General features: G+C 40.0%; 1 protein-coding gene across 1 annotated transcript in view; it reads left to right on the forward strand.

Annotated features, from left to right (window-relative positions):
* The window catches only part of inpp4b (inositol polyphosphate-4-phosphatase type II B), a 192,427-nt gene that overhangs the window by 103,023 nt on the left and 65,104 nt on the right, over nt 1–24,300 (forward strand).

The raw sequence follows: 24,300 nt of genomic DNA on the forward strand, positions 1-24,300 counted from the left end.
AGAACGTGATCAGTCAAACGTGAAGACCGCAATTAAAAATGTAGGTTAATTATGCAGCACATGACCCGTTTTAAACAGTCACGCAGTTACAAATTCATTCCATTGTCATCCTTGTGACAAGACAGATCTGCTCGCCAATCACAAGCGCCATGCACCTCCTGTTACGGTCCTACTCACCAATCAGAGTGGGCACATGATGTGTACATTTACATCAACAAACGAAACTAGAGGAAAATGTGTGGGATAATGGCGCCAGCCGAACCGACACAGGTGGTGCTGTGCCAGGATTTTGTCCGGCGTCAGCCGACACTGAAGTGTTTCAGCAGCGGAGCATTTAGCCTGCCCCACGTTATTGACGTGGTGTTAATTTGTCATTTTGTGGGCTTGTACTACAGATAACAGCTCTCCGTGAGCCAGTTTTGTTCCGTTCTCTGCACAGCTACATATCCCACATGGAGCATTTCAGAATGACAGCTTAATGCCTGCCTGATTTTGCTGACTTGTTCAGATTTTGTTGATTCGTTCAGTGGTCCTTGATTTTTGTACTGCTACAATGGTTAAGTAAGCTACGTAGTTAAAGTGTTTATATTTTTTCAGTTTTAACTGTGTTGTTGTTTATATACGATCGGGAGTCTGCACAGGGTGTTTTATTTTGAAAACCAGCCAGATTTGCTATGCCGTCAAAAACAGACTTGTTGAATATTCTCCGCAGAGCAGAGCAGAGCAGAGAGATGCTTCTGGGTTGAGCTGCAGCGCTTCTGGTGTGAGCACAATCATTGACTAGAATGGCTGTGATCAGCTCTGTTCTGTTTCTGTTTTTATCTATTACACAGTGAATATTGAAGTAGCTAAAAAAAAAAAAAAGACGCCAAACTGCAGTCCAAACCTATTACAAGTCTAAACAACTATAGATTGCCAGGAAATACTAAAGCATGCACACATGACTTGAATCAAGCCATTCTATTATGACTTTATTGTCGAAATATTACAAAATCTTTTCTTATATTATTACGAGTCTCAAAATCTTAGATTACTGTTGGTTTTTTCAAATAGTGGCCCTACTCTATCATAGTTTTTCAGAATACAAATCTGCATTTTAGTTTATGTAATTCTCTCGCTAATTTGCGTCTGACTGTTAACTGTTTGTGTATCATGAGTAGCCTCTTGTGGGCAACTGTGGTTATATTAAAATTTATGATCAAAATTTTTGCAAGGGACAGTTCAGTAGCTGCTGGATATTGGTAGGGATCTACCGTCCCTACTTTATTCTACACCCTTCTTACCAAATATACACGTTACATCCATGCATGCACACACGGAGTTGCTTCACATACAGGATATATGGTAATACTAACACACACAACCACACTCCACATGTATATGTGAAGGGAGGAGAAAAGATGCACAATAAATGCACATATAGCCTCTTCATTTTTCCTCCTTTAATGCTAAAACTGCTTCTTTTCCACGCAGTACTTCTGCATAATCTGTGAAATCCCCCAGGCTTTAGGGCTCATAGGCAGAATATGAAAATAACTAACTCGGCCAATGCTGCACCGTGGCAACTCTGAAAGAAAAAGGGGGGTGAGGGGGGGTCATTGACAAGCTGCCTTAATTACCTGTCTTGAGTAGTTACAATTCCAATAAACTGAGAAGGAACATCAGGGATAACCTGAAGCACAGTATAGAGCTGTTAATCTAGCATCCATATTAAATAAGGCTATGGTCCAATCTATTTGCAACATAACACATATAGGTTGAAGATATGGGAAAATGAGATGTGTTAGGACTAGGAGCTAACTATTGGAGGGGGGATAATAAATGTGGCCCAACATGGTGCTGAGGCTTGCTAGGGCCCAGTGATGAGAGGGATGAGAGGATCATAATGAGGACAAAACTGGGGGACGGGATAAGAACAGGTGTATAAAATTATGTCTCATAGATGTGTTTAGATTTTTTTTTATGCCATCCTGTATTAGATTAAAGCTAGGGTAGGCAAGGTTGGAGATACTAGCAAGAGACAGCTCGATTTTGAAAGTATCCAACCAAAAAAATCCCGCCCCCTCCCTTTAGGCATCCCCAAAACACATTTTCATACGCAGTGAGTGCAGGGGCAGAGCACACTCAGGTAGGTTTTTAGGCCAGCCAAACATGCCACAGCCACATACCCCATATTTATTTCTTTTTGTGTCACAGCATTTGATTTATTGATTGCAGTTGGGATGTTAAGAGAATTTCAACCAATCTAACAAAAAATGCTACCCCAGCTTTAATGTGTGGTTTTCCATCATTCAAGCACCCTGATGTAACAGAGCAATGCAATCTTATCTTTTGCTCCAATAGCAATATGTGCACCATAGAAGGTGGGATCATGCATAATATCCTGTCTGCCTTGCTATTTAATATCATCCTAAATAATGCAATGCACTGTCCCTTTGTAGGCATATAACGGCTTTAAATATTAAAATGTTTTTATTTCTTTTGGTGTGTATTATACAATAATGTGCTGTTTCCTTATTTACTTTTAAACCTAATTAATTATGGGGTATATAGAACACTGGCTTCATGTTAGTATAACATTGCATCAGTAAAAGAAAATCAAAACAGCTTATTTTTGACATACTACTGTGTGTTGCATGATACACTGTGGTAGCTATCTCTGTGAAGTTTAGATCTGCAGATCCTTAAATTTTTCATGCCCCTCCTCATTTTGGGGTTGAATGTGATATCACAACCTACCAATGATATGAAAAGTTGAACGAAGCATTAGGATAGCAAATACAGCATAAGGTAACAGCCACCGTTACCAGAAGGGCAAGCATACATGTACGAGACCAATGTATTTTTATCATGATGTACTGTTCAGTGTCAACTTAACAAGGGTCAGTAGGTCAAAGTTTTCTGGCCCATTGCATATTTTTACTGGCTCTGGGAAATAAAGAGAAAAATAGCACTTTATTAATCATATGCATCGTAATGATTCATTCAAACAAAAAATAACAGATTTATTTCATTTTATTCTTGTATCATTTTAAAGATTTGAAAAAAATAATTTTTTATTTGATTTTCCCATGCATGTGCTATTTGCTCCTGCATATTTAAAAACACAAAGACAGGGAGGGAGTTGTTGCAGATATTGATTGTCGTTAATAGCGCTGAATGTGCATTACGCCCCCACCTCGTCTTGCAGACCCACCCCCAATGGGTGAACAGTGCGACCTGACCGTGACAGAACGCAGCCTCCAGGACTGACAGAGGCCAGTTTAACAACAGGGCCAAGATGTTTTTTTGCCGGGTTTGGCTTTTGGCACACCGGTGCTGACTCGGCTAATAGGACCGCTAGCGACACGGCTAACCAAGCTAACTAGCCACAGATACAGACAGACACAGTTAGCGGTTTAGCAAAAAGTTAACTTATCTGTCCATCAAGAAATTCTGTAAATCACCTCTATACTGTATTCCTTGTTGGTCTTTGAGGCTGTTCATGCTGCGTTCACTGGGAGGCTGCTGAGCTCAGTTTCATTGCCCTCTCGTCCAGCTATCCCCTGCCATCATTCTCTATAGGCCCCAGGTTCACCAGTTTTCTGTGACATTGTTTTGTTCGGTAGGACAAGGCTCGTCTTAAAGGCTCTGCGCACCTCTACAGGTGTTTTGATGTAATTACATCATATTACTGGACATGTTCGAATTAGGATGATAGGTCAAATTGTAATTTGTCCTAACTTAACATGTGCAACAAGGCTAACAAGGAGAGGGAGAGCCATGTCAGTTAATCTCAGTCTGGACATGCCCACACAATCCTCAGAAGAAGTCTAATCATCCAACATATTTAAAATCAATTGAGTGGATGCACCATACATGTGCAAGGGCCTTAAAAAGGGGCTATATGTAGTTATCAGCTGCCACTTGCGGTGCGGTTTTCAGATTGCAACCTGGTATGTGCTCATATTTGTGCTCGATCCATCAACGTTCACTCCACTTCTTGTTGATCGGCAATGTGATAGCACAACTAAATGTCCTGGATGGTAACGAAACAGTTAGTGAGTTAGACTGAATATTATAAATGAGATTGTTGCCACACTTTATAACAGTTAGACTGCAGTTAGTAACATTACTGTAGTAGATGGATCTTCCACTGTGTTGTTGTCCTGCACTAACATTAGTGACTGTTCGGCGTTAGCTGGCAAGCTAACGTTATCGACCTTGAGCCAGCTAAAGCACAACATCACAATATATTTTACGTGCTTTGTCTTAGCGGACTCTGGCTCGTTTGCTGCTGTGTGTATGCCTCAGAATCAGAAGACATGATTCACTTCACACAACTACATATAGCCCCTTTAAGTTAGATTATTATGAGTTATAAGCCAATTGCAAAATTTACATTCAAAAACATTATAACCTGCAAATCCCACAAATGATAAAGATTGTTTGGTTGTCTGCTTCCACTAATTTTGAGAAATCTCTAGATTCACCAGCTTATCGCTGTTTCGAGCATCTCACCAAACAAGAGTAACTCTCTTTTAGTGGACTTGTGTTTGTCCAATCATGCACGCTGCATATCCACTGTAACATGCATCTTCCATTAGCATAACAAGAAGCTCATGTTGACTCAAAATGTTGACACTGTTTGGAGTAAACTGAGTTAGGCTGCACTGCAGGGATATGCTGCTCGAGTGTATTATTTTATTCACCTGCATTTACATAAATGGTCACTCAGGTCGGGTGAGTGAGCAAAAGGAGTTGTGATGTGTGCATAAATGTGTTGTTTCAGACATTGGCGTGCATGGACATACACACCCACACATACAGAAACACACACCACAAGGGCTGGTAAATGTGTGTGGCCAAATCCTCCATTAAAAAGCCTTCATGTTTTTGTAATGATGGCTGACTGTGTCTTTGTAAAGTCAAAACTGAGACTGCCTTCATTTTAGGTCAAGGTCAAATATTTGTCTTTTTTCCTTATCCCTGTAATAGTATGCTGCACCATGGAATTGTGTCTTATTTATGTACCCAGGCTCTAGTTTAGAGAAAGATGGTGAGAGGAAGAGAAAGATATCTACTCAACAGTAAAGAAAAATATATTTCCTGCCCAAAGTTTCTCTACTTCTTTGCACTTCTCTTTTTGTCTCCAGGAAAGGAAGAAACACATTCATTTTATTAATATTACAGTGTACATACATTCCACTAATTTCATAAAGTTCACATTCCTATACTGCTCCATGTTAGTCTCAAGTTATATTTTTCAAGAAGACACATAACTTTGCAGAACCTGATCCCTGTGTCTTTTTAACACCATGGGGGGAAGCCCATGCAGAATGCTAACTACTCGTATTGTCTATACCAATGACCTGTTTCAACACAGCTCTTAAATCCCTTTCATTCTGTCAGTTTCATTCTTTCAGTAATGCCTGACCTTTCTTATTGTGTTCTTTAAAGTCTTTGAGTCTGTTAGGGAGACTTACTGTAGCCTAAGACACACTTGGTTGCTATGATCTAAAGAAGGACAGTTTTATATCATTTTTACACATGACCTTCATGAGCTGTACTGTAAAGTTAAATATACTGTAATATCTATCTATATATTGGGTATTTAGCGATCTAAAATTAAAGAGATCTACAGTAGTATGGCTAAAAAGTAATGTCATGACTTTTAATCTAGTGCCACCATCAGGTTAAAATTTCCCCTTGTTCAGTAGTTCTGACTTTGGCCCTTACCATGTTAATATAACATTCAGCTCATAACATAGCTACTGTAGTTGAGTCTATGAACATGCAGTGCTGACAAAGTACAGTTTAGACTGCGTGTGAATGCACATTGGTGCCAAGTTTTCCCACCAAAGTTGAGGGAATTTAATAATATTCAGGAGGGCTAATGTTAACCAGCTGTCTCGATAATGTTTCCTATAATTGTCATTTGATATGTCTCTATAAATCTGGACCTTTATCACGTACCAGTATTTGCCATGTTGTTTGTCAATGAACTAAGTTGGCATTTGCACTTTGTCGAGTTAACATTAGCCAGCAGGATCTCTATTCAGATGTCCTTCATTAATCTGGAGATAAGTAGAAGTAGAGAGTAAGTAAAAGAAACAGACAGGGTTTGAAGAATGTGTTTTATTTTTCAGTCAGGGAGCTGCAGTAATGGTAAGTGACAGCAAAGGTAAATCCTTTCTTGCTTAATTGTTGTCCTAACGTTTATGTGTGTTAGTTTACAATCTAGGCTAGATTAGTGTGAATGTCTCGACTATCCCATTTGGCCATATATTATGATGCAGCTATCTTGGACCAAACAGGGGACTAAGTTAAGCTATATGCAACTGCTGGACAGAGCTTTGATCTGTTTAGAGACCAATCAGTCAACTTCACGTAGTGTTTTTTAAATTTGTTTTTATTTTGTGGAAGCATTTTTCAGTTGAATGCTATCACTTTGACATAATGACTTCTTTTTATAGTTTCCTTGATTATACTTTTGAAGGTTACTGTAGAGCTTAAACTTCCACAGTCCTGCAGTAAATTCATATTTAAAATGATATTCCTCTCTTTTTAAGCATGGAAATATCTGTGGAAATCTCTGTCTATCATGTAAGAAGGTCACTAAAGCAGGGAACATACCTAAAGCTTAAAACAATTACACATACAGACTAATTTCTACCAACATACAGACTTTTAATTCTTGATAGTCTAAAAGGAGCACAATACACTGAGCAAGTGGTAGACCACAATTGGAGTTGTGTAGCTAAGCAACCTGTCGTTTTTACACTTTGGTTTTTGTACAGATTAAAGGAACAAGACATAACATGTTAATCAGTGAGAATTCAAGGAGCTTGTCAGATTTTGTTGCCTTTGGACAGAGCCAGGGCAGCTGTTTCCCCCTGCTTCCAGCCTTTATACTGCTTAAGCTAAGCTAACTATCTCCTGGCTCCATCTTCATATTTGACTGACAGTTTAAGAGTGGTATCAATCTTCTCATCTAACTCTCAGCAAGAAAGCAAATAAGAGTATTTCCCAAAATATCAAATTATTCCTTTAGCTTTAACATGTCCTCATCAAGCCAAGGCCTACCTAAAGACTACCTTTAACTGAGTAAAAACAACACACAATTCATAGAAACACTCCACATCCACCATTAAAGGCATGCTTGTCAGAATCAGTAGATGATTGTTTGGCTTCTTTTAAAATTACAGGACAAAAACCATCTGTTTGACAGAGATGAACAGAGACTGTTTTATCAGCTTTTTTACTATGTGTTGAAAAATAATTATGAAGCGCTCTGTGGGGGCATCTGTGCTCGCTCTGTTTCTGAGTCATTACACTCGAAACAGACTATGTGATTTTTCGCTTCAGTTTTTCAGAATCTGATGCCTGTGTGAGAACATTTTTTAGTGTTTTTTCATGCTTCGCAATGCAGCTTGCTAGCATAGTTTCACCCCCTACCACTTAAGTGTTGATAATTTAGTGTTCATTGAGTTAGTGGTGATGGAGGTCATCATCTGGGCATACAGTACGCTCTTTGTTGTTGTACCACCTGCCCTATACCACTTAAACGTCGTCTCCTCCCACGCTCATTGCATTGTCATTGATCTGCACTTAGCTTTTCATTGACTTCACACTGAATGTATGCCACCCATCTTCATCATCAGAAATGTATTCACAAAATTGAATGCACATAGTTTACAACACATGCAGCTTAACTGTGACACTGTACTTGTATACACATATACAAAAACGTTTTACATTGAATTGAACTGCAGTTATGTTTCCACTTGTAATTAACACTTATTGCTCGCCCTTATCTAATTCATACAGAATACAGCATCTGGCCTTAAATCCAACATTAATCATTTGGCACATAACAACTGTCATGTACATTAATTTAAAGGGGTCCTCATGGCAGGAATGGCCAATTAGGCCACACTAGTGTGTGTTCTTGATTTTGCGCTGATACAAACCACCAGGTGTGTGTGTCAATATTGTTTGTGCAGTGTCACCTGTGACAGGTAACTGACCACCAGTCGTAATATTATACTAATAACCTTGATTACCTGATCTAAAAGAAATACATATTGAACTCACTGTAGTGTAGTTTCAACAGAGCATATATTACAATATAATAAGTTAAAACAAAGATAAATGTGGATAAAATCACAAACATAAATATAATAGTGATGACAGATAAATGTCATAAGAAAATTTTTAAATGTAGTAGCAAAGTTAGAAATGACATACGAGAATTTCAATGTGAAGTACTAAACCCTATCAGATATGGTCTAAGTAGCCGTAGGGAGATTATTGCAGCTCAGTATTTTGAATTAGCCCCACCTTTTCAGTCTTGTTTTCAACAGGCAGTACACAGACAGCCTCCATGACCTGTTGTACCATTGTGTAGCCATGTTCCTCAGCATGAAATAAAGCTTGTTTTATCAATCACTGTAGCCTGTGGTAAACACAACAGGCGGTGGAAGTGACAACAGTTGGTTGACCCTTTCTCACCTAAAACCACAACATAACGTTAGACAAGTGTCCTGTGACAATAATTTGCTGGACTCCACTATAATCTATATGTTAATTATGTTTTATCATCAAGATTTTAAGATTTAAAAAAACTGTTTTCGGGGGCCACTCACTTACAGCTTTACATGCAGTTGGTGCTGCTCACAGTTGTAATGTATGGAAACATAACATTTGGACTATAAAGCATTATTGTATTAGAAACATACCGTACCATTCTTCTTTTTTTATGGTAAAATATTCAAACTATTCAAATATGATTTTTTTCTACAAACATCATCTCTCCCATTATTGCCTGTACAGTACATAAATAGAGCTTGAAGTTGAGTTGTCAGTGTTCTTTTGCTAGAGCTGGCTCATCATCTCCCCAATATGACTTTTTGAACTTCTTCGTAATGTGTAGACATTGCACACAACAGTCATAACCTAGTTTTGAGGCCCAGCCTGGTTTGATGCCATTGCTTAAAGAAATAGCATCCTTCTTGGATAGTTTTTTCCACCTTGCTTGGTCTATGAAAACAGCTCATCCCAGAGTGTTACTGACACTGGTTAAGCACTAACATAAAAGTAAATGTAGTGTGAAGACATTTCTCATGCAACAGTACAGTAACGTGTGTGTGTGTGTGTGTGTGTGTGTGTGTGTGTGATGGAAAAAATAGGAGCATTAAATATCACAAATCATGTACAAGTATGCATCTTGTCCTGACATGGCTCTTATTCTGCTTATTACAGATGTATTGCAGCAGACAAACATATTTTTTTTACATTGCATAAATTTGCATGTTGTAGAGATTGATCATACTGGTGTATTCTGGATATTTTGGCTTGTTTGATTGAAAATGTAATGCTTGCTCAACCTTTCAAGCATAAAAAGTTCTGAGCGTGCCACTGCGACTTAAATTTACTTAATTTGAGTACCACGGACGTGTCTTTAATCAAGAGGAAACCAGGGCAGTTTTTTTCTTTGGGAATATTCTTTAAGTGGAATATTCTTCAAGCCACAGTGTGTCATGTGTGCTCAGTTTAGGTTATTCTGGCCAGCTCTATGAACAATGCCTGCAGTGTAGTCTTATTGATTGAGTCAGTCTTCCAGTTGCAACGTGTGTAATTACTGATGAGTCATATGACAATGTCATTCATCCCCAATAAAAAAATCAGGACTCTCAGTATCACTTCTAAAGCTGGCATTCCCCATTATTACAGCCCTGTGTCCTAACATCTGTCCTCAGTGAAAACTGGCCAGAGCTATATTTAGCCCACCCGTCCAGCTTTATATAGGTCAAGAATCCCATCTATACTTCCACTGCTGCACTTCAAGGTTGTAGCATTCTTTTTGCTTGTGTAGGATCCTGGCAATTAGTTTTCTTTGACCACTCCCCTTCCACAGGCAAGGTAGATTTTTAAGGTCCTGAAGGAGTCCTAAACCAAATCTCCTGTGGGCAAAATTCAGAGCAAAAAGCAAAATAGTTTTTCCGGGTCCTGCTTTGTATTTTTAGTTTCCAGCAGTTGAAGCAAAAGCCCTTATGAGGGAAAAAGCCAATGGTGTTTTGCTTCATTTCTGTGGCAGTCAGGTGTTCTCCTCTGTAAGGCTTCCCACAGAGAAATGCACCACCAAAGTGTTGCTGCTTTGAAGTTTTTTGATGAACTTCCCCACCCACGGGCTGTTAAATTCAGACCTTAGTACAATTTCCTACCCTTGACGTCACGTAAATCTTTCCTTCTTTTGGTTCACAAGGCAGCAGAAAAGGGGCATTTGCTCTGCCACATTTCCTCTTCTACTCTACTCCACTTCAACTTTGTTGAGAGCAAAAAAACAAGTTGAAATCTTTATTTACAGGTTTTATTTTCAGACAAAGACAAAACAACTCCTTAATGTTACCTACTTTTGCCTTTCATGCCTATTTTATATATATAATATAGATAGATAGATAGATAGATAGATAGATAGATAGATAGATACATCTTTAACTCTGTCTACTGCTCCTCTTTATGTTTTAAATATATTCACATATACTGTATACTAATGGTATATTGTAACTCCACTGTACATATTGTAAGATATAACATAACAGCACTTATCCGTATAAATCACTATATTTCAGCACTTCTTGTTAGATACTAACTGCATTTCATTAGCTCTGTAACTTTTACCAAACAAAAAAATGCACCTGCAACTGCCATCTAAGCACCAAACAAGCAAATAAGAACAATAGTAATTATAGTATTTACGGTGATTGGTAATTGATGGTAATCTCCTGAGCAACACACATATATCCAGCTCAACCACTGGGCTGGATATGTTTACTTAAAATGGGAAAATAATATTAATAAATATAATAATAATAAATTCCCCATAATCTCTACTGTTTTTTGTTGGGTGATATCTGTTTCTCATTTAATTCAATACACTCGTCCTCATTGTACATTCTACAAACTGCGATGTGGTAGACTATTACAAAGGCTGGTACAACTCATTATTGTAGAGACAAACGCTCACAAGGTGCTGAGTGTCACACACTTCACTTAATGTGTCTGTTGTCGTGAATAGACAGTGCAGTCAATGTTTATTGGGCAATTTAAGCTTCCTAGCCTGCGTATTTTCATCCTAAGAATAAAATTGCTTATACATATAATAGGTTCACAACTAAGTATGCATTATACAGCAGCGTCGGCAGTGAAGACTACTAATTCACTGAACCTTGGTAGGAAGTAGGCAAAGTTCCAACTTATTGATAGCGTATTATTTTCAGGATTCTTTGTGTATAATAAACTATACATTTTCTGTAAATGTTTCTCAAAATTGAGAATGTGGTTATAACTGTTATTTTTCAGACGTGTAAGATTCCACACTTAGCATGATGCTTGTATTTTATACAAATAATTTATAGACTCTCGCTTGAGCAGTTGCTGTATAGGACCATGTAGGTAATTAATGTATAAGCCTCTTAAATCTGCAGTGTAAAGATCAGATATTTGAAATAAATTAAACTGTGTTTCTGCATTGGAATTGGAAAATGTGTTTGTAAATTGCAAGAGAAGCTTTCAAAAGAAAATAACTGTAAAATGTAAGGCACTTCCCAGATAAGTAATTATTTTTTGAATTGTGCCAAATTCATAGCACACATTTTAAGCACATTATTTTTGTCACTTTAACAAAGCTGTCTGATTAAGTGTTGTCCTAAAAGAGATCCTGGGCCAATTAGATGTTAAAAAATGGGGGAAAAGAAGATGGGCTCACAGGCAAAGAACTATCTGCAGATTTGTTTCCATGCCAGCTCTAACAGACGGAAAGAGAGGGGTGGAAAAGGAGGGGATTTGAGAGGGGAGGGGTAGTGGGAGACTGCCTTCTTTTTCATCCAGAGCTCTCATCAGAACCTTAAAAGTGAATTTGAGGTCAGTCAGTGTGCATGCTAAAAAAACTGCAGTTTGTGTCACTGCAGACCAGAGATTCTGTCAGGAAGTTGACGTATCTGCCCTTTTCTTTCCTTGATTTTAGGAGAATTTGTGCAGTAAACCAGCAATGTGGTGATGGAACTACCATTAGAATGAGCAGCTGAAGATTTCTTTTTGTAGCATGGCTAAATTAGTTATGAATTTTTATAAATTTATGAGAATTAATACCCAGTTATGAATTATAATATTCAGAAAATATCAAAATTCAATCTTAAAAGCTCTCGTTAAAAGGGCACCACCGGAGTTGTTATAATCCTAGAGTCTCCGGACCTCTAGGTAGCTTTTAATAACTATACAATTATTAATAGTGATCAGTTAGTTAATAATTGCTAAATTATCTTAAAATCAATCAGTCAGTCTCATATCTAAAGGGTCAATTCTCTTGGCAGGGACGTGGAAATAGGAAACACACACAGTTCTTGATTATATTACAGTGAATTTATTCTCTAACTAATGCGATATAAAGGGTGGTTAAATACAGGGAAAATAAACAATGGCTGAACAATGAGAAATGGAGGTTTAATTGTGGGAAGCATTTGACTCATACGGCAGAGGAGAACTAATGAAAGTAAGCTATGAGTTTAGGAGTTAAAAGGAAATATTCTGACCACAGAATGTTTGTTAGGTCTTACGACGGCCTGCTTTGGCCTGTTGCACGGGTCCCATGCTAGCTGCCCGATCCTGGCTTTTTGCCAGGGATTCTCCGGGGTTCTCCGTGTCTGAAGAAAACGCCGTCCTCCGTCTGGCAATTCGGCTGTTTTCAGGTTTCCTTCGTTGCCACTGGCGAGGCTTGGTCTGACCTCGGTGAAGTTGGCTCGACGAAAAAGCTTAAAATGGAACTTGGTCGTTCCTGAATTAGTCCAGTGTAACTTAACGGACTGATAACTTTAACAAAACAAAAGAAAGAAAGAAAATAAAACAAACTGAGGGGCAGATCGATGTCGCGGCACTTCGCGTGTGTAGCTTCAAGCGAACAAAGGCCTGTTGCGCTGGTAGGACTCTTAGGTGTTGCCCGGAGAGGCACGCCGGACGCGTGCCGAAGCGTCCAGAGAGCAGAGCGGAAGACCAGGGCATGAGGGGAGGAGAAGAGCAGAGAGAGAGAACAACGTCACGTGTCGCTCTTTTGTTGCCTGGGGCGTGGTTTCCCAGAGGGCGTTTCAGGTTTCCCGAGGGGCTGCCTTTCTAAACTTAACGTCTAAAAGAAAAGAAAATCTATTTGCGCGTATTATAATCAAATATTTTCCAAGTCAAAGTCAAACCTCAATGGTCAAACAGTTGTGCCGTTCTAAGTTAAGCATTTGGTAACAGGAAACAATTGTCACATTATTATTATACATTATTTGTCAGGATATTTATACATTAACGGCATTTCCAGCGATGGTATGTAATACTTATTTCGTCCACTTGGGGGAGCTCAGGTTACATGAGGAAAGCTTAGATTAATCCAAGACCATCTCTCCTTAGGAACTGGGGAATTTAGTTATTCAGCCTTAAATTCAAGCTGGCGATTAAGAGTATAATATGACATTTCTTTATCATCATTTCTAAAGGAATTTTGTGAGAAAGTATTGTGAACAAGTATTGGTTACACATTAGATGAAGGAGTGTCCTTAATCTTTCTAAAAATAAAAACACTGCAAAAGTAACTTATTTAGATTCTTTTCAGCACTAATATCAACAACAGATAGCAACAACATGGTAACATAACTACTCAAATAGAGGCAAATGTAATCAAGTAACTAAAAGATTTAATTAAACTTAATTAAATGCTTTGAGTCTTTGGAGACTGCAGTCTTTGGTTATTTAAAGTTCGGCTTGCTGGGTTATGTCACACTTAGGTGAGAAAAGGAGTATCCCTTTGATGGGGTAATGAAACATAGAGCAAGGTCAGTTGCCAGGGTTACATGCGTGGGGGGGCAGTTTTGATAGGCTGTTCAGGGAAATGCTAATCGCTGGTTAGTGTCCCTTTTGTCAGTTTAACAGTCAGGCACCGCGTTATCAGCTTCGTAGATCAAAAAGGTGCCAGTTTTATGGTCAGGGATAGCACTTAGAGAAAGCAACTTTTCCACCCCCCTTCCATTGGGGTCTATTCAGCAGTCTGTTGAAAGTTGATCTTTAACCCCCCTGCTCCTCTCTGGGAGAGGAAAAGAGGGATTTGGAGTAGCTCCAAATTTATTTAATAAAATGCACAAATCCACACCGTTGTCCCACTACATTTTCCTCACAGCCAAAAATGCGTAAAGATTGTATTTGAACAGGTGCTGAGTTTACGTTTGGCTGCAAATCAACAAAATGACAATATGTATCTCTGAAAGGCATAAACCAATTATCTTAAAGCAATTCTAACAAAGTCCCCCCTGTTTGTTTAAATGAAGACTTTCATTAGTGAATTGAGGCAGTGCAATCTAAAGAGTAGAGGGCCGCTGTAACCCCTAAGGTTTTCCTTGGGAGGACTATCACCGAATGTGATGCATGTTAATCTCCATGTCCTCAATTATGTGTGGGCCTCTGTCAGTACATATTGTTTGTTCAAAGTCAAGGTGACTTTCTTTTACCGTGCTTCAGTCCTTTGTGTTGCACGGAGAAACAGGGGGAGAATGAGGAATGGGGTAAAATAGAAAGATGAGCAAAGGAGTAAACACTGAGACAGGTGTCTGGCAAGGGACAATGATTAGATTTATAAACCAACCAATATTATTTTCTCAGCTTGGTGACTGCTGTAATACATTAAATGCTAACTGAAGCTCCCAGTGTCCCACCGCAGAGACGCTTTTCACTCCATCTGCCTCCTTGGAATCCCAAACATCCTCTCCTGTAGTCCCTCACATTCCTCCCTACCTCAACTCAGCATCTCTCCTTCTCTTTCTTGCTTTCCCTCGGGTGCGATTAGATTCTATCCCTTGTGTCCGACTAAGATGGATTGGCCTTGAAAGCATCCTTTCGGCTTCCTTCACCATCCTTGCGTTTTCTCCTCCTCGGTCAGGGTGTGTCAAACCCCCTCCACCTCCTTGTTGGCTGGAACACAACATCCAATATTTCTCCAGCTGGAGTGGAACTGAGCACATTAGGGATGGGTCTGTTAAGGTGATCATCTTGCTCGCGTGATGCCCAGGGACCATTTTTCTTCATTTGAGAGCGTCTGTCTTGCTGCCAATACTATAGATTTTTTATCAGCTCCTAAATCATGGCTCCATGATTGGGAAAGTGATTGGTCGGGCTCCCTGATATGAAAACTCCAGTATCAATTTCATGTCTGTCAGGGCACATAGCCTGGGTTATTAGACGGGCCATTTAAACAGTTATACGAAATGTTCCTTGCTACAACCCCAACAACTTCCCCACTGGAGCAGGCTCGGCTTTATTTTGCATGCATACTCTGGCTGCAAAATCTGTCAAAAAAGAAATCGCCACAGTGCAAGCTTCTATGTCCTGATTCAACTTTTTAGTCAAACAGCTTTATCATTCCACAACCTGTTCAAGGCTGGAAATAAGCTTATTAGGTTGGGAGAGTTTGGAGGGGGGGTTGGGGATAACATGAAGATGATTTTTTTTTCAGGTCCACGGAGGGGTAGTAGTCAGAGGAAATGATCATTTAACAGAACAGACTTTTTATTCAAAAGATTAAATGAAGAGGCTAACACTCTGTAACTCTCTTCCTGTCTGTCTCCCTCTAGGTCATCTGATGGTGTGTGCACAGCGGGAACTGTGGTGGTGAGTCGTCTGAAGATGGGGAGATGGAGGAGGTTGACATAGACCACATCACCACCGACATACCGTCACAGAAGGTAAAATAGCTGGGTGAGGATACAAAGCAGGAGTCTCCATGCTCCAGATGCCCAGCGCTAATGCTAGGATTAGACTGGCACTGCTCAAGTCCTCCAATGAGATTAAATAAACTTCAGTAAACCCTAATGGGGATTTAGAGGATGTGTGTGCATGTAATGTCTGTGTCTGTGAGTACATTTGTGTTGTCTCTCTGTCATATATAGAAGAGATTAAAGCAAGACTGACCAAATTAGCATTCTGACATACTTGCACTTGACTCTTTGGACTTGGGATTGTGTAGCCTGTCCTGCAACCCTCCCTCCTCTGACCAAGTGGAAGATATTTCCTGAATGTGGCACCACCCCCTTCTGCACTCTAATCTCATACAATACATACCGCTTAACTCGGCTCGGAAGTGACTCACGTAATCAGGGGAGAGAAAGAGGAAGAAAGAGTATTCTACTTCAGAGTTTGACAATAAACTGAAGATTGTGTCATCCAAATGGGGTGCCACGGCAGCAGAAATGAAGTTGTATGTACTCTGATTTCACTTAATCTTCTGTACATTCCTAATGGAGCCCGGTTTGTTGAACATTTGTCAAGGGAATGTGTTCCGTAGAACCAGAGTCGGGCATTAAAAAAGAGCTGTGTGTGTGTGTGTGTGTGTGTGTGTGTGTGTGTGTGTGTGTGTGTGTGTGTGTGTGAATTAGTGTCTTATATAATTGCCCATGGCTACATGGCTGACTGGCTTTTGCTTCTGCCCACCACTGTAGCTGGTGCAGGGAGGTTCCCTGCTGGGCTCCAGAGTGTCACTGACAATCTGCCCATGTCGCCTTGATGGATGTGTTGCTGTGTGTGTGTGTGTGTGAGAGTGTGTGTGTGTGTGTGTGTGTGTGTGTGTGTGTGTGTGTGTGTGTCCGTCCGTCTGTCTGTGTCTGTGTGTGTGTGTCTGTGTCTGTGTGTGTTGTCACTGCACATTTCCCCATGTGTATGTTGTTTCTGTTGTAGAAGATGAGGGGAGGAAAGAGGGATGGGGTATGACAAACGTGAACAAGGGCTCACTTGAGACTGAAGATCCACCTGTGGGGAAGTTCTTGTTCAATTTACCTTAGACGTGTGTGTGTGTGTGTGTGTGTGTGTGTGTGTGTGTGTGTGTGTGTGTGTGTGTCTTGCTGCTTGAAAGTACTGAATGTGTGTTTGTGTGTGTCACTTGTTTGATCATTCCCTGTCATTGCTTGGGTGGCTGCTGCTCATTAATATCCCACTGACCCCGCAAAAACAGTCATCTGAAACAAGAAAGAATCTCCAGTCACCTTTGATCTGATCTCTTTACATATTTGAGTCATCAAAGAGCCATCGAACACATGGTCTCTGTGGCCTGTAGTTACAATGGGACTTCTTTCACAGCTTTGGCTCATTGTTAATTCTTTTCATTATGAGATACCTTACTTGCGCGCTTACTGAAATTTCTGGAAGCCAGTTGTTTTTTTTTTCAACTGACACATTTTATTTTGGAGTTTTTTTGTGTATGAGCATGGGCATTGGATGGGTGTCTGTTTCAGGATCAGTTTCTAAGCTAGGAGAAGTGATGGATTGTTCCTAGCACTCATTAAGTCCTTTTCTGGGGACGGGTTTGGCTGTCTAGCTGTGTTAAATGGTTCATCAGACAGGGCAGAGCTGACATACAGCAGCAAAAATGATTGTTAGTTGTCAGTATTGCTTTTATGATGAGTCCCAGACTTAATGTGTCAAGAGGCATTAAAGGTTTTCAGTATCAAATGCCTAGCAGAGGAATTGTTGTAACTAACATATTTTTTTAGTATATAGATACAAGGGTATAGTTTTACACCGTTTGTTAAAGTAACTTGGTGGTTTTATGCTTAATAGTACCAACAATATGCTACATTAGAAATGGTCAAAATCAAAATAACACAGTAAAGAAACAAAGATTAATGACAAAGCAATAGTGTAAGGAATTGACTGTATGTTTATCTGCTTTAACATAAACTGCAATCATAAATACGCAATATGTCTGGTTACCTAGCTTAAATGCTACAGTAGTAGCCTAGTGTCAGTGTAGCCAAGCAAACAGATCATTCACTACAACTACATTTGTTTGTGCGGTTACAGGTTAAGTAAAAAAAAATCAAAAAAGCATTTTCATAGCTTACATACAGTATGTACAGTGTAGTATTTGTCCAGTGTGTGGAAGACAGTTCTGGATGCTGTCATAGTTTAGGGTAAGGTTAGCTGTGTCTTTAGGGGAAGTCATCCAACAAAAGGGTTTGTTTTTTCGGGAGTTTTTCCTTATCTGAATCAAGGGTCTAAGGACAGATGCTGTACAGATTGTATGAGACCACTGAGGCGAATGTGTGATTTGTGATATTGGGCTATTTAAATAAAATTTATTTGACTTGACAGTCAACCAGCGCAACATGAAAGTCCTCGTCCTAAAACATTTTTGCCTGTAACATTAAAAGTGAAAACATGCTGGTTGAAATACAAACAAGTATGTAAGCTAAGCAGCCAAACAGGGTTATAACAGTCTGAGCTTATTTTTCCTATATCCTGGCTGACTAGCTCTACACTTCAACACAAGAACAATTCTGTTTTTATATTGCCATGCTCTCTACATAGATTATCAGTGGTTAAGGATACTGAGTTTTTGCTCAGCACATTAGCCTCAGTCTCTTATCACAATATCCTGTATTTACTAGACATTGACTGGGGGGTGGATTTTCAATCCTGTCCCGTCCCAGTCACAGAAGAATGACTCCTGTTCCATCCCCGCTCCCGATTATATATAAAATAGCATTTCTTCATATTAGAACTGCATACATATATATGTATATATATATATATATATATATATATATATACACACATATATGTATATATATACATACATACATATATGTGCTGGTCATATATTCGGAATATCATCAAAAAGTTGTTTTATTTCAGTAATTCCATTCAAAAAGTGAAACTTGGATATTATATTAATTCATTACACACAGACTGATATATTTCAAATGTTTATTTCATTTAATTGTGATGATTACAAATGACAACTAATCAAAATCCCAAATTCAGTATTTCGGAAAATTAGAATATTACTTAAGACCAATACAAAAGAAGGATTTTTAGAAATGTCCAACTGAAAAGTATGAACATGAAAAGTATGAGCATGTACAGCACTCAATACTTAGTTGGGGCTCCTTTTACCTGAATTACTGCAGCAATGCGGCATGGCATGGAGTCGATCAGTCTGTGGCACTGCTCAGGTGTTATGAGAGCCCAGGTTGCTCTGATAGTGGCCTTCAGCTCTTCTGCATTGTTGGGTCTGGCATATCGCATCTTCCTCTTCACAATACCCCATAGATTTTCTACAGGGTTAAGGTCAGGCGAGTTTGCTGGCCAATTAAGAACAGGGTCCTTAAACCAGGTACTGGTAGCTTTGGCACTGTGTGGACGTGCCAAGTCCTGTTGGAAAATGAAATCTGCATCTCCATACAGTTGGTCAGCAGCAGGAAGCATGAAGTGCTCTAAAACTTCCTGGTAGACGGCTGCGTTGACCTTGGACCTCAGAAAACACAGTGGACCAACACCAGCAGATGACATGGCACCCCAAACCATCACTGACTGTGGAAACTTTACACTGGACTTCAAGCAACGTGGATTCTGTGCCTCTCCTCTCTTCCTCCAGACTCTGGGACCTTGATTTCCAAAGGAAATGCAAAATTTACTTTCATCAGAGAACATAACTTTGGACCACTCAGCAGCAGTCTTGTCCTTTTTGTCTTTAGCCCAAGCGAGACGCTTCTGATGCTGTGTCTTGTTCAAGAGTGACTTGACACAAGGAATACGACAGCTGAAACCCATGTCTTGCATACGTCTGTGTGTGGTGGTTCTTGAAGCACTGACTCCAGCTGCAGTCTACTCTTTGTGAATCTCCCCCACATTTTTGAATGGGTTTTGTTTCACAATCCTCTCCAGGTTGCGGTTATCCCTATTGCTTGTACACTTTTTTCTACCACATCTTTTCCTTCCCTTCGCCTCTCTATTAATGTGCTTGGACACAGAGCTCTGTGAACAGCCAGCCTCTTTAGCAATGACCTTTTGTGTCTTGCCCTCCTTGTGCAAGGTGTCAATGGTTGTCTTTTGGACAGCTGTCAAGTCAGCAGTCTTCCCCATGATTGTGTAGCCTACAGAACTAGACTGAGAGACCATTTAAAGGCCTTTGCAGGTGTTTTGAGTTAACTAGCTGATTAGAGTGTGGCACCAGGTGTCTTCAATATTGAACCTTTTCACAATATTCTAATTTTCTGAGATGCTGATTTTGGGGTTTTCATTAGTTGTCAGTTATAATTATAAAATTAAAAGGAATGAACACTTGAAATATATCAGTCTGTGCGGAATGAATGTATAAATTATACAAGTTTCACTTTTTGAATGGAATTACTTAAATAAATCAACTTTTTGATGATTATATGAACAGCACCTGTATATATATATACACGGTGGCAATACTTTTGCATTACCTCGCAATACTTTGCGCACCCTCGCAATATGTTTTGCGTTCTATCCCGGCTGTCCTCCCTCTCCTCTGGAGCAATCATCGCCGTGGTGCCTGGTTCTTTTTGATTAAAGCCTACATAAATATGTCTATTGAGCAGTAGTAGGCTACTATATCAACATAGGAAATGATCCGTTCAAAGTAAAATTCAATAAGCTTGTTGCGCTGAGAGCAGCTGAGCATTCACAGCTATGGCTTGGAAGTAGGAATAAGAAAGGTATTGCGAGGGAACACAAATGTATTGCAAGGTAACGCAAAAGTATTGTGAGGGAATGCAAAAGTATTGCGAGGGAACGCAAAACATATTGCGAGGGCACCAGCTACTGGTTGATAGAGCTGTCACTCGAGACTGCAAGACCAGGCAGACCAATCTGTGCACTGCCTGGATTGACTACAAGAAAGCCTATGACTCAATGCCACATACATGGCTACTGGAATGCTTGGAAATGTACAAGAGCAACAGGACACTGCAACAGCAATGACATTGGAATGTCGTTCGGACTGGACAAGTGTGGTTGCCTGGTATCAAAAAGAGGGAAGATGATCACAACCGAGGGGACTGAACTAACAGAAGGCCACATTGAAGATGTTAAGGACAGCTTCAAATACCTTTGGGTGCTGCAGGCTAACGGAAACCATGAGGAGACAGCAAGGAAGTCCGCCACAGCCAGATACCTACAGAGAGTAAGGCAGGTCCTGAAAAGTCAGCTGAATGGGAAAAACAAGATCTGAGCTATCAACACATACCAGTCATCAGATACCCCGCTGGTATAATAAACTGGTCAAAGGAGGAGATAGAGGCCACTGACATCAAGACAAGAAAGCTCCTTACAATGCATGAAGGGTTTCACCCCAAATCCAGCACCCTGAGACTGTACTCCAAGCGAAGTTAGGCAGGCCAAGGGCTAGTGAGTGAGAAACGACAAAGATCCAAGAGTACATCAGGAAGATGGCCCCCGAAGATGAAGGACTTAGTGAATACCTCAGGCAGCAGAAACCCGAGGATGAGGACAAGGAAGATGAAGAACCTTCAGGGAGGGACAAGCCGCTGCATGGCATGTACCACAGACAAATAGTAGAAGTGACTGATATCAAGAAATCCTACCAGTGGCTGGAAAAGGCTGGACTAAAGGACAGCACAGAAGCACTAATCATGGCGGCACAAGAACAGGCACTCAGTACAAGATCAATACCACACCAGGCAGGTCCCCAGGTGCAGACTGTGCAAGGATGCCCCTGAGACAGTACAGCACATAACAGCAGGGTGTAAGATGCAGGAAGGAAGTGCGTACATGGAACGCCTTAACCAGGTAGTATGGGCTGGAAGTCCCATGGTTAAAATGGAAGACACCTCCTAAGGTAGTTGAGAATGACCAAGCTAAGATCCTACGGGACTTCAAGATCCAGACGGACAAACTGGTGATGGCTAACCAACCAGACATCGTGTTGATCGACAAACATCAGAAGAAGGCTGCAGTGATAGATGTGGCAATCCCAAGCGACAGCAACATCAAGAAGGGCTGAAAGAGGAGCTAGAAAAGATGTGGAAAGTAAGAGAAACAGTGGTGCCAGTGGTGATCGGAGCACTGGGGGCTTTGACACCTAAACTGGAAGAGTGGCTACTAGTGTTGTAGTACTTGAGACTTTTTGATGGTCTTGGTCTTTTCTCGGACTCGACTGCATTTGTACTCAGTTTTGTCTCGGTCTCGGACATTGAGGACTCAAGATTTTATTTCAAGACCAGTCAAGACCATAACTTTGGGAATATCGATAAATTGCTTTTGTATTTCTGATTTATTTGTTAACATCGTAACTTTGATTGGATGTAAAACGTATTGCTTCAAATGCAACCAATAACACTAAATAAAAATGTGTTATTGTTATCGTTAACACACCTATCCTTGATAAGCATGGAAAAGGAGTGTTGAATAAAGATGCTTACGTTGATTTCAGCTCTTAGTGTTTGCATGTGGGTGTTTTAATGGGAATGTGGATCTTTCAGATCAATTTGAGAAGTACCTATGATCTCGTTCCACATTTTATTGTGTGTCATGTAATGTGGGGAACTGGTCTTGGTCTTGACTCGGTCTCGCCCTCCCTCGGGCTTGGTCTCGACTGGTCTCAGCCCCTAAAAGTCTTGGTCTTGTCTCGGTCTCGATAAACTCTGGTCTTGGTCTTGACTTGGTCTCGGTTTGGGCAATCTTGACTACAACACTAGTGGCTACAGCAGATCCCAGGTAAAACATCAGAGGTCTCTGTCCAGAAGAGTGCAGTCCTAGGAACAGCTAAGATACTGCACAGAACCCTCAAACTCCCAGGCCTCTGGTAGAGGACCCGGGCTTGAGGATGACACATACCAGCCCACAAGGGGTAAGAGGAGGAATTACAGTATATACAGTATATTAGGGCTGTCCCCGCCTAAGGATTTACATAGTCAAATCAGAATCATCAAGTCCTACCTATAGTCGACTGATAGTCAAATCATGTGTGTTTTTGTGCATGGGGATTGCGAACGGTGGGGGTGCTTTACACACAGTAGCTCCGCTTTACACACAGTAGCTCCCCTTTAATCTTGAGAAGCTGCAGAGCTGCAGTCTCTATTCATTCAACTTACACTGTAAATTTCCAGCTAAACTGAGGCTTTTTGAAGATCCTTTTCTCCCTGTCTCTCTCTCTCGCCTGTCATTCACTGGTCTTGTGTGAGTTTTGCGTGCATGCCGTGCTGCCGACTACTACATGCACGTCGCGTTCCTCGTGCGTCTATTTCAAGTAGCCGGTCTTTGTTTGGTTCATTAACGGTGATAAATTATCAAAAAGTAGAGCAAGGTGCGGACAACTCTGCACGACACCAGTGATCAGTCTCTTCAGCAAGTGTTCCTCTTCCGCCACCACACACACCGCCTACACATGCGCACTGACGACCCAGGGTTAGGGTTACAATTTTGGATTTATTCATGCACTTTAAAAACATTTATTGGAACTTTTTTTCTTTTTACATGTTTATTTACAGCATTAAACGTTGAAATGTATATTGTAATAGGCTGTAGATTAACTTATTGGGAGAAAACTGGTAGTTCTATGTAAAATCAGACGTTGAGCACCCCCATATCGCCAAAATGGCATGATGCTTGTTTCACTGCAAAGCTTCGACTGTGAGATTGACAGTCGAATCCAGCTCTGCCCATCGAAGCATCGAATCTTTGACTATATATATATATATATATATACAAAGAAATTTAGGATATATACAAAGAAAGTTAGGATCACAGTGATAAATGTTCAAGTAACACAGAGTTTAATAAACTATTTATTATATACATATTTATACTACATGTGTGCTCCTTCTCTTTGTGTTCAACTATGGTGTGAAAGCATTAAAGGACTATGAAAGTGAAGACACTTGTATCTGGACACTTGGCATTGGCCTTAAAAATTTGTCACAGAGTTATATAATATTGAAACAGTTTTGAAAATTTGACATTGAAAACAGCTTTTAAAACACAGAACACTCATCACAAAAAACTTTAATGGGATTGGTGCTTGTGTAGTTTTTGAACCAGGGACAGATTCGCAATACACCAGTAGCAGAAGATAACTCCTCCTTAAAACAAGTCAACTGGAAACATTAAAAAGTCAACTGGAAACTCATGGAGCCAACGTAAACTTATTTAGCTAGTTAGCTACAGCTGATAGGATCTGCAGGTAACATTTGTTGAAATGAGAAGCTGCTTTTATCTATCTCTATCTGAAATCAAGGACCCATTGTTTCAAAAAGTGCAAAAGAATATGGAAAGCTTGACAGGCATAGCAACAGTAACTAAGGGGGTGAAATTTTATAAATGGTCAATGATGGTGATGGTTAATTAGGCCATGTGCAAACAATTTATACGATTAAACAAACAAAAGCAAAATGGGTTTTGGAAATAATTCAGCATTACATGTAGTATGAGAGTGGATTTTCTATTCTATCACATCAACCGCCCCAAGTAGGTAAA

Source organism: Micropterus salmoides, unplaced genomic scaffold (genome assembly GCF_014851395.1).
Source record: "Micropterus salmoides isolate LMB-PRFRI ecotype aquatic unplaced genomic scaffold, ASM1485139v1 Ms_hic_scaffold_12, whole genome shotgun sequence".
NCBI classification, from domain to species: Eukaryota; Metazoa; Chordata; class Actinopteri; order Centrarchiformes; family Centrarchidae; genus Micropterus; species Micropterus salmoides.